Below are 13,758 nucleotides of genomic sequence, written 5' to 3'. Positions count from 1 at the left end.
TATTTAAAAAATCATTCTTTCATCAAAATCATCCATCCATCCATTTTTCTAAGCATTACTGTTTTAAACTCAAATATTTAATTTGTTTTCATTGCAATCAATTTAAACGTTCGAACAGGTTTTTGTGATTATGATTATTTTTATTATTTTTAATTTGTAATTATTTGCCATCAATACGTGCAGAGTTCGAAATATTAATACTTTATGGACTTCGCGTTCGTTTGTTTTAAGGTTAAGTATAATTCTACAGTTTAGCACAGTTTAAAATAAAACAAACGAACTAAAAAAAAATAAAGCACAAAATCTCAGCAAATAAAAATTAAACCAGTAGGTCATGAGGTCATACATTTGGTGCTACTAAATGTTGAGTTTGTTTGGCAAGCAGCACAGTGTCACTTAAAAAAAACATGTCATCATAGCCTGTCATCAAGTTGCCAACGTCCATCTTTAATCAAAGCCGTTTTCTTGGTGTCGTCTTATGAAAAAATAATTTTGATTCCATAGTTATTAACAAGAGTGAAATTGACGCCACAAGTCACTAATTGAACGAGACGAGAGCGTCCTCTACGGGTTATAGAGAATTACTGCATGCTTGCAAAACAGACTGTAAGCCAAGTCAGCAAACCAAACAAATCCATCTTGCAGCTGTAAAAAGTACTAAGACAAACTAAGCCATTTGACAATATAGCTAGATCGACAGAGTAATTTAGTCTTGGACATAATAAAACGGCGATTATGATGACAATAGCAGTGTTATTGTTGTTGTTAATCATATAACTGCTAATGATAGTAATAGCACATTTAAAGAGTAAATGCATGGGAGTTACAATTTAATCAGAACTGCTGTCACATCTGATTATGATATTAATGACTGCTGTTAATTTAAGCTGGCACGTGATCCGAATTTTGCTAGTTTAACTGTCAGAAGTGGTGGCATGAAACAAAACAGATAATAGTTTTCTAAATACCAATGTTATTTTTCATGTAAATAGGATTAGTTTTATTTTGTCGAAATAGTCAAATTAGATTGGTGAAGACAAACATTGAGTCAGTTTGACATAGCAGCTAAAAACCCAATTTAGTTTGTAAGAAGCTTAAGTTTTATCATATAAAATTAAATGAAGACCAAGTAAAATATGCCATGCAACAGTTAAAACGGTCTTTTGATCATTTACAAGTGTACTTTCATTGCACATTTATCATCAAAATCAAAGATCAAATAAATCGTTCCCTAGCGCCATCATCAGGTGTTTGGTTGAAAAGTCAATTATGTTACAAATATATGTTATTTCTATGCAAAGTTGCCATAATTTGTAAGATTGTTAATTATCCTAAATTACAAATAATGTAAATATTTCTAAAAAAAAAAAAAAAAAAAAAAAAAGATTTTTGATAGCAGCCACATCTTCAAAATATATCGGCTATGTTTTTAACACCTTGCAATAAAATAAAACAGATGTATTACCAAAAGCACAATGAGATTTAGAAGGTCTAAGGCAGGACTAATTCATTGAGTGTAACTAAACAGCAAACGAATGTTTCATAAAAGAGTTTTATCCGTGAATAATGGACGTTACAAACTAGAGTCAGTGTTCGCTGCATGCCTTTATTAAGGGCTTGTGTCATGTAGACTATGTGTAGATATTTCATATTAGTCTTCGTCACGGCTCTTTGTGTCTCTGCCTGGTGGGAAGACATAATGTTCCATGACTTTTAGATTATTTATTTCAGAGAGTGGCGTTATTGATCATTTTACCGGGAAAATGACGAATGGCAGAACGGAATGACACGGTCAGCAGATTCTATTAAAGAAATTATAGTATTGCTCATGGTTTGTTAAAAGGTCCAGTTTAGATACTTTATAGGTTTACATCCATCATCATCGTCTAACGAGCCCTGGAGATGAGAAAAGCGCGCCGCGCGGTGACAATGACCCAACAACACCGCTAACTTCGCTCTGTAATTGCCCACGTATTATATATAGATTTTTGTTTTGATATCTTGTGTGTTTCTCTCGTCTGGTCGAAATTGTGATAAAAGACATGAGCAGCCTATAAAATCGAAAAGCACCACACGGTGAAAAATCTGCAATGGATGTATTCTAAACCTTTATCTGCTGGATAGTGTATACGCCTGTTGGATCTTATGCCAAAGCTACTATGACATCAATAAAAAGCATTATAATTATTTTAAAGGTCTATTTTGTAAATGGAATTTAAATTTGGGGTACCCAGATTTTCTATGGAGATATAGATATATTTATTGATATAGATCTATTAGACACAGACTGATCTGTGTATTCATATGACCATTATAAGAGAATTAAAAGATGCCATACTAGTAATGTGTATACCCTGAATGCACCTTAAGTTGCTGTGGATAACTGCATATAGGCTTATGCCAAATTCATTAATATGCTAAAACAGTTTTCTAAATAGCATTATCACCCTCACTTTAAAATCTCTTGATTTGTTTAACTGACTTATACAAAATGACCACTGCATGCTCTCTCCCAGTGCATTAATGTCCGCCACTATTGAAACGAGGCATTAAAAGCTTGAAGGTCAGGCTGCTCGTCTCACTGTAATACACACAATGGATTTAAACATGGCATTAAAGTTGTAAAGGACTGACTGTGGCCTGGCCCTGACCTGGCCCACCTTAATTGGAACGGTGAAGCTATTGATTGGCTGAGAAATAGTTAGAGGCTCTGAGTTACAGTGTGATTAGCCAATTAGCCAAGTATCAGCAAGCAGATATTAAATGCTCATTCGGTGTGGAGAAAAGAGCAGAATTCAATGTCACTTTGAGGAAGATCTTGCCAAGTGGGTCACAGGTCAGTTCACGTCAAAAAGCTGGATCACCAGTGGACCATCAGGACCAAGGTTGCCCATCTACGCTCATAGGATACTACTACAGAAAGTGGAAATAAATAAGTGGTCATTTAATTCTAAAACCACTGAGAGCTATGATAGAAATAGTATTCAGTTTAAGTTTTGGTGAACTAGCACTTTAAACTTTGATAAAGAATAGAAAAGGCTCTTTAGTTACATGTTGAATATATGGTTTATGTAATCATGCTTATTGTGCTAATTATGTATGGTATGAGTATCAAGAATGTGGTATCTGACACCTTGTGAACTGTAAATGCTGCTTACAGGTACAGATATGTTCAACAGGTTCCCCTGACCCTGAGTGTCCTACATCGATGCAATGATCTGTTTCTTCCTTGTGCCAACCAAGAGCTAAAAGACCCCATTCATTCTTTCTGACATGGCTGAATTTGTGGAATGGCTTTGGAGCACCTGTCCAGGTTCTCTCTCTCTTTGTCTCTCTCTCTCTCTCTCTCTCTCTCTCTCACACACACACACACACACACACACACACACACACACACAGGTGATTCCTTAGAATAGCCAGGTGTGAGCGTTCTTGGGCCAAGCGTTCTGACCGTGTGTCATTACAGTGCTTTAATCGGGTTGAGGCAGCAGTGGCTTCTCATCAGTGTCTGAAGGGAGATAGAGATATGGGGCCAGTTACAAATGGCCCAAATGCTCAGGCTCTGAAGAAGCCCATCAATAAAGCAATTTCTGGTGTCATAACAGCAGCGCTTTTGCTAAAGCTAACCTTTCAAAAAACTTTTCCCTCTGCAAAGCACTGCAGCCCCGCCATTAGAGTCCTGCCTTGTGAATTTAATGGATTCCGTACAAATAATATTCCACCATAATGGAAAAGGTTGAGGTGGCTGAAGACGGATGAAGTCATAAACACCTATAATTGAGAATCAAAGACCGATAAATTTTAAACTGCTATCCATCCACCCCCACCCCCCAACACCTTTTTTTTCCCAGATGATGATCTATTTCATTCTGGCTGCAGGAAAATGGAGGAGATTATGGGTGGAAATTATAACAATAAATTTTCTAAACATACACCTTGATTATGCTTCGATTTTTGGGGGGAGGAGAGCAGCGAGAGAGAGAGAGCGAGAGACGGTTGGCCTGGTTGGCTGAAAGCTTGCTGGCTAAATGGCACCATAAAATAGCTTCTGTGTGCTGTTTCGCCCGGAGAGGCCAGGCGTGCCTGGAGGTGTCATTTTCTTCCCCTAAATGGGGGGAAATGAATTGTGTAATTTATTGCAAACTGAAGCACAGTGAGATTAGATCAGCATATCCCATCAAAGGCTCAACAATCAATCTGCTCTGCTTTAACAGCTTGAGAAGCATAAAAAAGGGCACCTAATGGCTTTCCAATCTAACAGATTGATAGACTTATCTGCTCCCAGGGGATGTATTAAGAAAATCGGCTACTTTCACACTCTTCCCCACCACTTCTGACAGAACCCACTTTTTCTCTCCCTTTCTTTCCCCACTCACAGTCCTGATTGTAGATATAGAGATATAAATACATTTCTATGAGATGTGGTTTAAAGGAGGGGAGGTCGGAGAGGAGAAAAAGGCAGAAAGGAGAGAGAGCTTGATATTTGTTATTTAGATGAGCGTGGGGGTACATGGGGAGGGGGGAAGTTATTTAATGAGTTGATTATTGCTCGTTGATTGGAGCCGAGATGGTGAGCAGTCACTCAGTGCCACTTATGATCACATATAAATGTGGCCATAGCAACCGACCTTTCTTGAGTAGAAGAAACAGAGACACACGCTGTAATGGGGTGCATTAATCAAACAAACTGAGTACAGTAATTCAAACCGTCATTTATAGGAGCGTTAATTTCATTGTCATGTCCTCAGATACAAGCTTACATATAAATACTTCAACATTATTAATTTTATTATTATCATTAGCTATTAAATATGCATTTTAATTAAACTGAGGACTAATGCTAATAGCAGCTGTCATGCTCCGGAAGGGGTTCCTCGTAGGGAATATCGTGGATTTAAATATCATTATATATATATACAGTATATATATATATATATATATATATATATATATATATATATTAGTGCTGTCAAAATTAGCGCGTTAACGCATTCGATTAATTTGAAATATTTAACGCGTTAAAAAAAAATAACGCAATTAACGCGGTTGCAGTTTTTTTTTATTTCCCGTTGTGGCCTATGTGTGTTCAACATGCAAATAAATATGGATAAGACCAAGGAAGGACTTTTAGACGGAAAGTTTCAGTATAAAACTCTGCCGGATTACTCTTCAGTCTGCCACAAGAAACATTACTCTTCATTTAGTCTGCCACAAGAAACAGCAACATTAAAATCATGAACTCAAATGTCATTGTTTAAAAAAACAACAACAACCAGACCTTTCTGTAACGCTAACGTTAATAAGCTTAAACGAAATAACGAAATAATTATGTAGCGGAGTATTTTTGTACAGTGCCGCGAACTGTCAATCACTCCTGTGCGCGTGCATCACTGTCCTCCTCGCAGCTGCAGCAACTTGCGCTCTCTCTCTTCATCAAGCTTTAAAACAAAAAGGGGACAAAAAGATCATATTGTCTTTGTGCATAGGCTATAGATTAATTAGATAAATGAATATCTAAATTTGTGCCTTGCCGTCTACGGTATTTTTTTAGAACTTAGAAAAAAGATGCTGCAGCCAATGAACAGCCAGCGGGGGCTGCAGGACGACTCAACCTCCGCAGACAGTTTTTAATGTTTATCAGACAATAAATACTCAAGATTTTGCTTTAGTATAACTCACAACGAGTTTCACACACCTTCTCCGGCCACGTTGAGTTGTTGACACTTCACAGTGGGAAAAGCGACACATGCGCTATTCACTTGTATAACTTAAGGGTGAATGGGTAATGTAGTTTCTGCTCTGGGTGGGATGAATTAGGAAGCTTGCATTGTGAAGGGCGCTCTGAAAATCGGCAGTGCAGGTAAAAGATTAAAACCTCTATTAAAACAGATGTCCAAATGAGCGTACCGGTACGCTACAAGCACGTTCTGGGCGCACGGAGAGGTGACGGTGCGCTCAAGAGCTATATTTGGAAGTGACACTGGTGCATACTGGCCCACTTAAAGCACTGGCAATGACTATACTTTGGAATTTTTTTGCATTCCACATAGAATTCAACATGGAAATCATTTTTGTTTTTTATTGGCATTGATTGTTTTGAAATTCAAATGGTACTTACATGCCTGTGTTTTTATTTCTGTAATAAATATGGCTTTCAAGCCAACAGTTAATTTGGAGGATATTGATGGTTTATTGCAGGTATGTTGTTTACATGAGAAAATCTTTGTTACAAGTTAAACAAAAATTCCAATAAACAATCATATTTTGAATTTAAATAGTTTCTTTGTCTTGAGTTTACATTAATTATTTACATTTTACATTTACATATCCAAAAAGTTTCAGTCTTTTAATTGCGATTAATCGCGATTAATCGCGATTAATTTTAAAAAATTGTGTGATTAATTAGTTAATTTTTTTTAATCGATTGACAGCACTAATATATATATATATATATATATACACTAAAATGTGTGTATATAAATAAAGGAATAAAATATATTATTTATATTAATATAGAAAAACATTAAATATCTAATACAGCAAAATATCTTTAAATATTGTATTTTATTATTTTATTTAACAAATTAATTTATTGATGTTTTTACAAGCAACATATTAACTTCATTAGATATTATAGACACATAACGTTTGTCCAGAGCACCAGTACAGATTCCTAGTACAGGTGTAGGATGACTCCTATTTGTTAGCCAGCCTGTCAAGATAAAATCTAACCCTCAAATACAGAGAGTGAATGAGATGCTATCAGCATGGACACAGTGAATAAAGATCTCCTACCTTCCTACATAATTAAGCTGCTACTGCCACCGCTCAAAGGGAGCAATGAGAGGGGGTCGTCTTAGAGGAGAGAAAGAGAGAAATAAAAGACAGTGAAAGACCTCTATGGAAAAGTACTCATGATTGACATTCGCAGGGATTTATTCTAAAAATGAAACTGGCTAAATAAAGCCTACTTCACTTGGACTGCTTAATAGAAAAATCGAATGAGATCCAGAGGAGTATAGAATTCATCTTGAATTACAGATTAAAAGCCCTTGTTAGTGTCACCATCCATTTGAAATTTGATTTGAGAGACTCTTTTTATTCACCTCACATCATATGTTTTTGATGGCCATATTGGATCTCACATCTGAGTTGTACCAGTCCTGGGGGCAGAGGGGCATTTTCTGCCCATAAATATCAGTCTAGCCCTACATGGACCACAAATCAATGGCAACCAAATTTAAATGCTGTTCTCTCCCCTTGCTATAACTATCAAACACACACACACACACACACACACACTGGAGGTCTGTGTGTGTCACTGCCTACAGACATGGGTGTATGAATCAGACACAGGCAATTCTTTTAATTAGCTTAATTTAGAATGGGAATAAATGATGATGATAGCCCTGATAGGTGGTGATTATGATGACTTGCTGGATGATGATGACATAGACGACAATGATGATAAAGTTTGCATTTTCTTACAGTACATGATGCTAAAACAAAAACAAAGCAACAGGAATAATATGTTTAAAATCCCACTGATATGGTTTTCATGAGCCCAAGTGTAAATACAGGTTATATTTTATACTATTTATCTTGCTGTGTGTCAATTTCAAGCTGTCACTGTCTCAAAATGAAAGTGTACTATACAAGGCACAGTCTGTTATGTGGTCAAAAAGAAGCATTGATTACTTGTAAAAACATAAGTGCAAATCAAATCAGAGCTCCTAGGAAAAGATATATGGCCACCCACCTGCACACACATGAGAAGTGAGCCAATAATCGACCGATTGATTTTATGCACGGCACATTTTTCCTCCTGCTTTAATTCTATTCGTTCTTTGGCAGTGGCTATGTCCTATGCTGCCATAAAGCCTTTATTCCCTGGTTCCAAATGAAACCTTTCCTTCAACCTATTATATATTTTGTTCTCTATTTCACTTTAATAGCACTAAAATTGGCTACATATTCTTTTACAGTCCCAAGATGTCATTGCGCCCATGTTGTCATTTGATTATTTATAGAAAACTATTATATACTTACATTAGCGGCTTACTTCCCCCATGTGGCCTACAACATTTATTTTTTTTATTTTTTAGAAAACCACAAAACCAATTTTTTACAGGTCTACAGGCAGGACTGGACCAAAGATCAGGGTGAAGAAAAAGTTGATATCAGGAAGATGTAAAGAAGAAGAAGAAGAGCTGTGAATGTGTAAGGAGTGATAGGATCTAGAAAAGAGAAAGAGACAGTGTTGTGATAGACCCAAAGAAAAACAGAAAAGAAGCCTCACAAAATGCAGAACAAAAAGAAAAGTAGTGAAAGGCATAAACGGAAACAGTGAACAAAACTGATTCTAAAGGCGTATAAATCTGCCAATAAATGTGAAATGTATATATATTTTATGAAAAGTGACATTTAATTTTAGTAGAAACAATTTTCAATCAGAAATTCTTTAAAAACAATTACAAAGATATGTAAACTAACAATTCTGAAGTGTACAAAGGATTTCATTTTCAAATATTTATTTATTTATTTATTTATTTTTTTTGAGGTGCAAATCAGCAAATTGGAATGGTTTCTGAAGGATAATGTGACACTGAAGACTGGAATAACAGCTATAAATGACTGGAAGACAGGAGTGAATTATATTTTAAAATATATTAAATATTTTTATATTGTTGTAATAATAATTGTAATATACGATTTTATATGTGAAGATGAATATGATAAGATGGAGGTCAAATATGTGAGCATTTACTCACTAAAATAATAATAAATAAATAAATAAATAAATAAATAGACAGCTGTGTAAACCAAACTGTTTTTGTGATTATAATCAGGGCCTTTGCTATAGGTTATTCAGTGCTCTTCATAATCTATTCATCACTTCATCAGCCTCCAGATGTCAAACAACTGAGAATTTAGACAGACAGATACATTTATTTATTGGCTTTTGTTTATCTATAGTTCTTTATATATTCTATATATTTTTGCAGCACCTTTATGTGAGCTCCATGTTTGTGTTCATGAACTCTGTGCTGCTCCGTGGTTCGGTAGATTTGTCACTGTTGTACAGGTAAATTTCATGTTAATTAATGATCTCCCCAACTGCACACTGGCATGGTACAATATGTGCTGTTTAAATTCCTCCCCCTATGCAGTGGAACAGAGAGGCCCAGCTGCAGTAGGCCCAGAGATCGATAAGAGGTCAAGGAGGTCGAGGGTCATTCCTCCCTCCCATTAAGACCTGGCCACTCACTTCATATGGTGACTAACAAGGCCTACTGGGTACATCGCAAGATAAGAGCAGAGTTCAGGGAAAGTGAATAATACTAGAGGGGCTATTCTTTCAGAAACAGAACACAGAGGTAATGGAGTACTTCCTTGTTACAGCGTCAACTTGTGTGGAGTATAAATAAAACATACTAACCACTGTGATGTGGAAAGCAACCTGGACCAATTGTATAAAAATTACAGTAGAAAGTGGGCTCCAGAAAACACTGGGCGGTGGGTCATTTCCTTATGGTAAAATATTATATGGCGTTATAGAAATAGTTTGTAAAAGAAACCAAGATTAAAAAAATGAACTGGTTTTGAGGTGCAGAACTTCTGCTTTAGTTTGAAAAAGAGATTGGGAGTCTATTAGACACAGTAATGCCAATGATAAGCTTTAATCAATAATCAATACTCGATTAGATTGGTCTTTTTATTGGCTCTCATTAACCGGAGATGCACTATCTGGATGCGGTCTAATTTTTGTAATACGCACAGTCAACAAGGCAAAACAGCATATGAACACACAATAATTAATTAAGATTTTATATTTACTTACAATAAACTTAAGATTCTGGCTTCATTTACAACTCTTTTAGAGATTATTTTCTATAGCACCACACTATATTTACGTCCTGTAGGAATTTCTTTCTTCTGCACTATCCAAAAGGATACATTTAGAAAACAATTCTCAGTACTATTTTGTCCATATGAATATAACTGGGGTCCAAAATATAAAAATAAAAATGGGTAGCAACTTTTTTTTAAATGAAGAAAATATATATCATTAAATGAAAATGTTATCAAATTACTGAAGTCAGTTTTTATACTAACACACACACACACACACACACATCCATACATACAGTCTTTTACCATAAAAAAAAAGTCATACATGGTTTGGAATGTCATGAGGGTGAGTAAATGATGAACTGTGTGAAAAGTACCTTTAATGTAAGTAAATACAAACATCTATTTAATCTGACAATGTACTTTTCGCCGATGTAAATTTCATAGAGACTGTGTACACTTGTACATAAGCATGTAACCATTTGAGACTAAAGAGACTAAAACTAAACTACACACTATCCAAATTCAGCATTAAATCAACTGATACCAGTACCCCTCTGTGATTTTTTTGAGAATTCAAAAGCCATTTCTAATTAATCTCCCTGGTTCAGTGCCCCAATGTGGCAGCGAGGTGCAGGGTTGGTGTCGTTGGATGCACTCCACTGTGTCCGCTGGCTTGTGTAGAGCTGTGTGTTTTAAAGATTTGACAGAAGATGCTCTAAATTATGTGCCTTCAGACAGTGCCATCCATTAGTTCCCATCTCAGTGCTGAGAAATGTGAGTATTGGGGCAACTGTGAGTTGGGAGATATCATTCAGGACTATGAGCTATGACCAAGCACTGACATTCAGGATAAATGCCCCCACTTTTCAGGCTGTACAAATGGCATTTGGCCACAATATTTCAGCATAGGACAGTTCATTCCACATCCAGACCGACTGGACCCAGTCAAAAGCTATTACAGCATCTTCTTTATTAGTGCCTATGGTTTTGGTTTAGAGATGTTCAGATAAATACGGCTAAAATGCCACTTCACTCAGAAATATTGGCCCTGACTGGGTCCGAATGGTAGCCTGTTTCAGACATTATGAACCTTTCTGAAGTCACACAGCGCTCCTGCCAGCCATCTGTCATGCTATAAGTACCATCATTTGCAGACCAATAGAAGTGATCAGTAGTTTTTCCCCCAGGCTCCAAGCGAGGCATCATAGTCAAAGGAATTGATTATCACTTTATCATTTAAGTATAGCTTGCTTTGAAGAATAATAACTCACGTTTAGGGTGCCAAATGGCTTTGCATATAGCTCAAAACGGCAGCCATTCAAGAATAATTGTGTAATTCGTCATTTGTGACGTTGCTTTATAGTTTTTTTTTGCATCTCGGCGCGGCTAAAGAACTCGACCGAATAAAGCGTGCTGTCACCTGTGACGTTTGAAAATGTCTCCTGCGATGCTTTAATACGTTACCGGGGGACGCGCGCGCGTTCAGACTTCAGAAGGTGACAGCGGTTTTATCGTGCGTCGCCTCGTAAAGTCACGTCATCTGTAGGACGAGCCCGACACTTTTATTAAACAGCTATTCGCCGAGAGATGTTCAAAGATAAATCCTCATGAATAACTGAACTGTTTGAGGATCGGCGTGTCATACTAAAGTCAGAACATGATAGAAGCAGCACACATACTGTACAAGGAGCTAAAATGATAGCTTTCAGGATGTATATGTGACTTCTACTGTGTTATTTAAATTAATACAGGCCACATATTAATATATACGCTGTAGTGGAGATTGAAAGGGGGAACAATTCAATAATTAAACACTGGGTCGTCAGTGTTGCTATTGTATCAGAAACTACAACTTAATATTTTATGAAAATCAAGATCAAATGAAGGTTTTTGACCAGCAAATGACTGAGATCTTCATTTTGTCTGTCAATAGAACAGCTGTATCTGAGACAGCACATGCATTATACGCTTTCATCAACTTTAAAAGGTTGTATAATGTTTATTGTAGCTATATGGGCGCTTAGTTTTTGTTGTTGATTAATACACTTGGACAAAATCGCATGATATAGGCTAAACGATGAAGCACTAAATGCACAGGATATTTAAAACATTCAAAAAGTAGGCCTGTAGCCTATTGGCTACAACTAGACGGCATGGTGAGCATGATTTCACAAAGTACAACATGTTCAATCATAATTTATATCCCAATTATAATTGGTTGATTGGAATGTTGTTCCTTGATCCTAAAAAACATTCCAATCAATCCATCATAATTGAGATATAACTTTCCAGAAAATATCTGTTTAAGGCTTACAGCCAGTGTTAGGTGCTTCACACAACTTGTTAATCAGCTATCATTTCCGACTGATTTTAGGAATAAATTATGGGTAGGGTTAGGGTTAGGTTTAGGGTTAGGGATTGGATTAAGTCTATATTTGTGGACAATAATGTTGATCCAGGATCATCAGAAGATGTTGATTCAGGAATATGTCTTGGCAAAATCGCGGTGACCTACGACATATAGCCTAGGCCTACTTCTTCTCCACCCTTCCAACACACAAAAAACATTAGCCTTTACAGACATAGTGTTTGAGAAAAAAAATTGTTTACTTATTCAAACATCCAGTTTTTTTTATTTACCCTTGCTTCAAAAACAAGCGGTGATCTGTCTCCAGGCTGTGCGTGGCGCGTCAATCTGAATGGAGGCGGGCTGAAGTTATACGAGGTTTCGCTGAAACTTAGAGGATCCAATGGCCTCTTTTTAATGCTTATCATTAGTTAAATATTAGTAAAAACCCTCTGATTTAAAATAATAATAAAAAAATATTATAGAGATATGAAGTTTGTATAATATTTCACGGCACACCTGATTGGGCTAGTAGGATATGGCAACTGCCATCCTCTGCCACACAGAAACGCTGCCCCTAGTCTACACTTTGCTTTTGAATGCTGGCATTTCTTTTATTCCTATTATGCCCAGTACCTATTGATTTGATTTCGGTGCATATTCCAATCTGCCAGATTGAACAAGATTTTTTGAAAATGAGATCTGGCATTAGACTTTCGAGAATTTCCTGTACGGAGACATTCATTGGCTCACACGGGAAATTAATGATAAAAATGCCCTTCTTTGTGTGTGTGGCATGTGTATTGCCGTTAATCTGCACCTTTGTGCAAATGTAACCAGGGCTGCTCTTTGGCAATCGACCGCAACGCCATGGCTTTGAGAAAAAACACTTGTTCTGTCGCATAATTAGAGATCTCTTTGTGAGGGTGGGGGGCATGGGGATGTGGAGGGGCCTTGTTTGCCCATTTAAAGTGTGATTCAGATAATAGTGTTCTCATCAAAGGTAGCAATTACATTCATTACACAGGCGGCAGCGAGGAAATTAAGTGGCAGGAGAATGAAAAGCTTAATATGTACTTCCTTTATCCTATTTCTTATCCTTTCTCTGCTTCTACACACGCCTCGTGTCGCACAAGGGTGGGGGGTGTAAGATAGGGTCTCTCCAGAAATAAATAGTCTTGGGGGCGTGAAGAATAAATCCAGCCGTGGTCCTCCTTCACCCTTTAGCAGTAATGATTTGGCGTTGGGGCAGCCGTTTCTATAGCTGCGCTCTTCAGGCAGGATTAAAAGCCTTTCTTCGGGGGCTAATGTCCACAGCAGCCTTTAAATGACTCCAGCATATGATTGGAGTCTTAAAAAAGTGCTCAGGGGCCTTCTCCAAATTAATACCCAATTCCTTTTCAGGTGAAAATGAATTGTTTCGCGTTCTATAAAACCACAAACAGCACATAAATCAAGCGCTTTGGAGGAGAGAAGGGGGCCCGCTCCTTCAGAGGCTTTTAAATGTGAATTAGGGCAGCGGGGGAACTTGGTCTGACTTACCCCCGAGCAGGTGT

Source organism: Carassius auratus, chromosome 14, assembly GCF_003368295.1.
Source record: "Carassius auratus strain Wakin chromosome 14, ASM336829v1, whole genome shotgun sequence".
Taxonomy (NCBI): domain Eukaryota; kingdom Metazoa; phylum Chordata; class Actinopteri; order Cypriniformes; family Cyprinidae; genus Carassius; species Carassius auratus.
The sequence above is the reverse complement of the archived record's forward strand: the minus strand, read 5'-3'. Positions refer to the sequence as shown.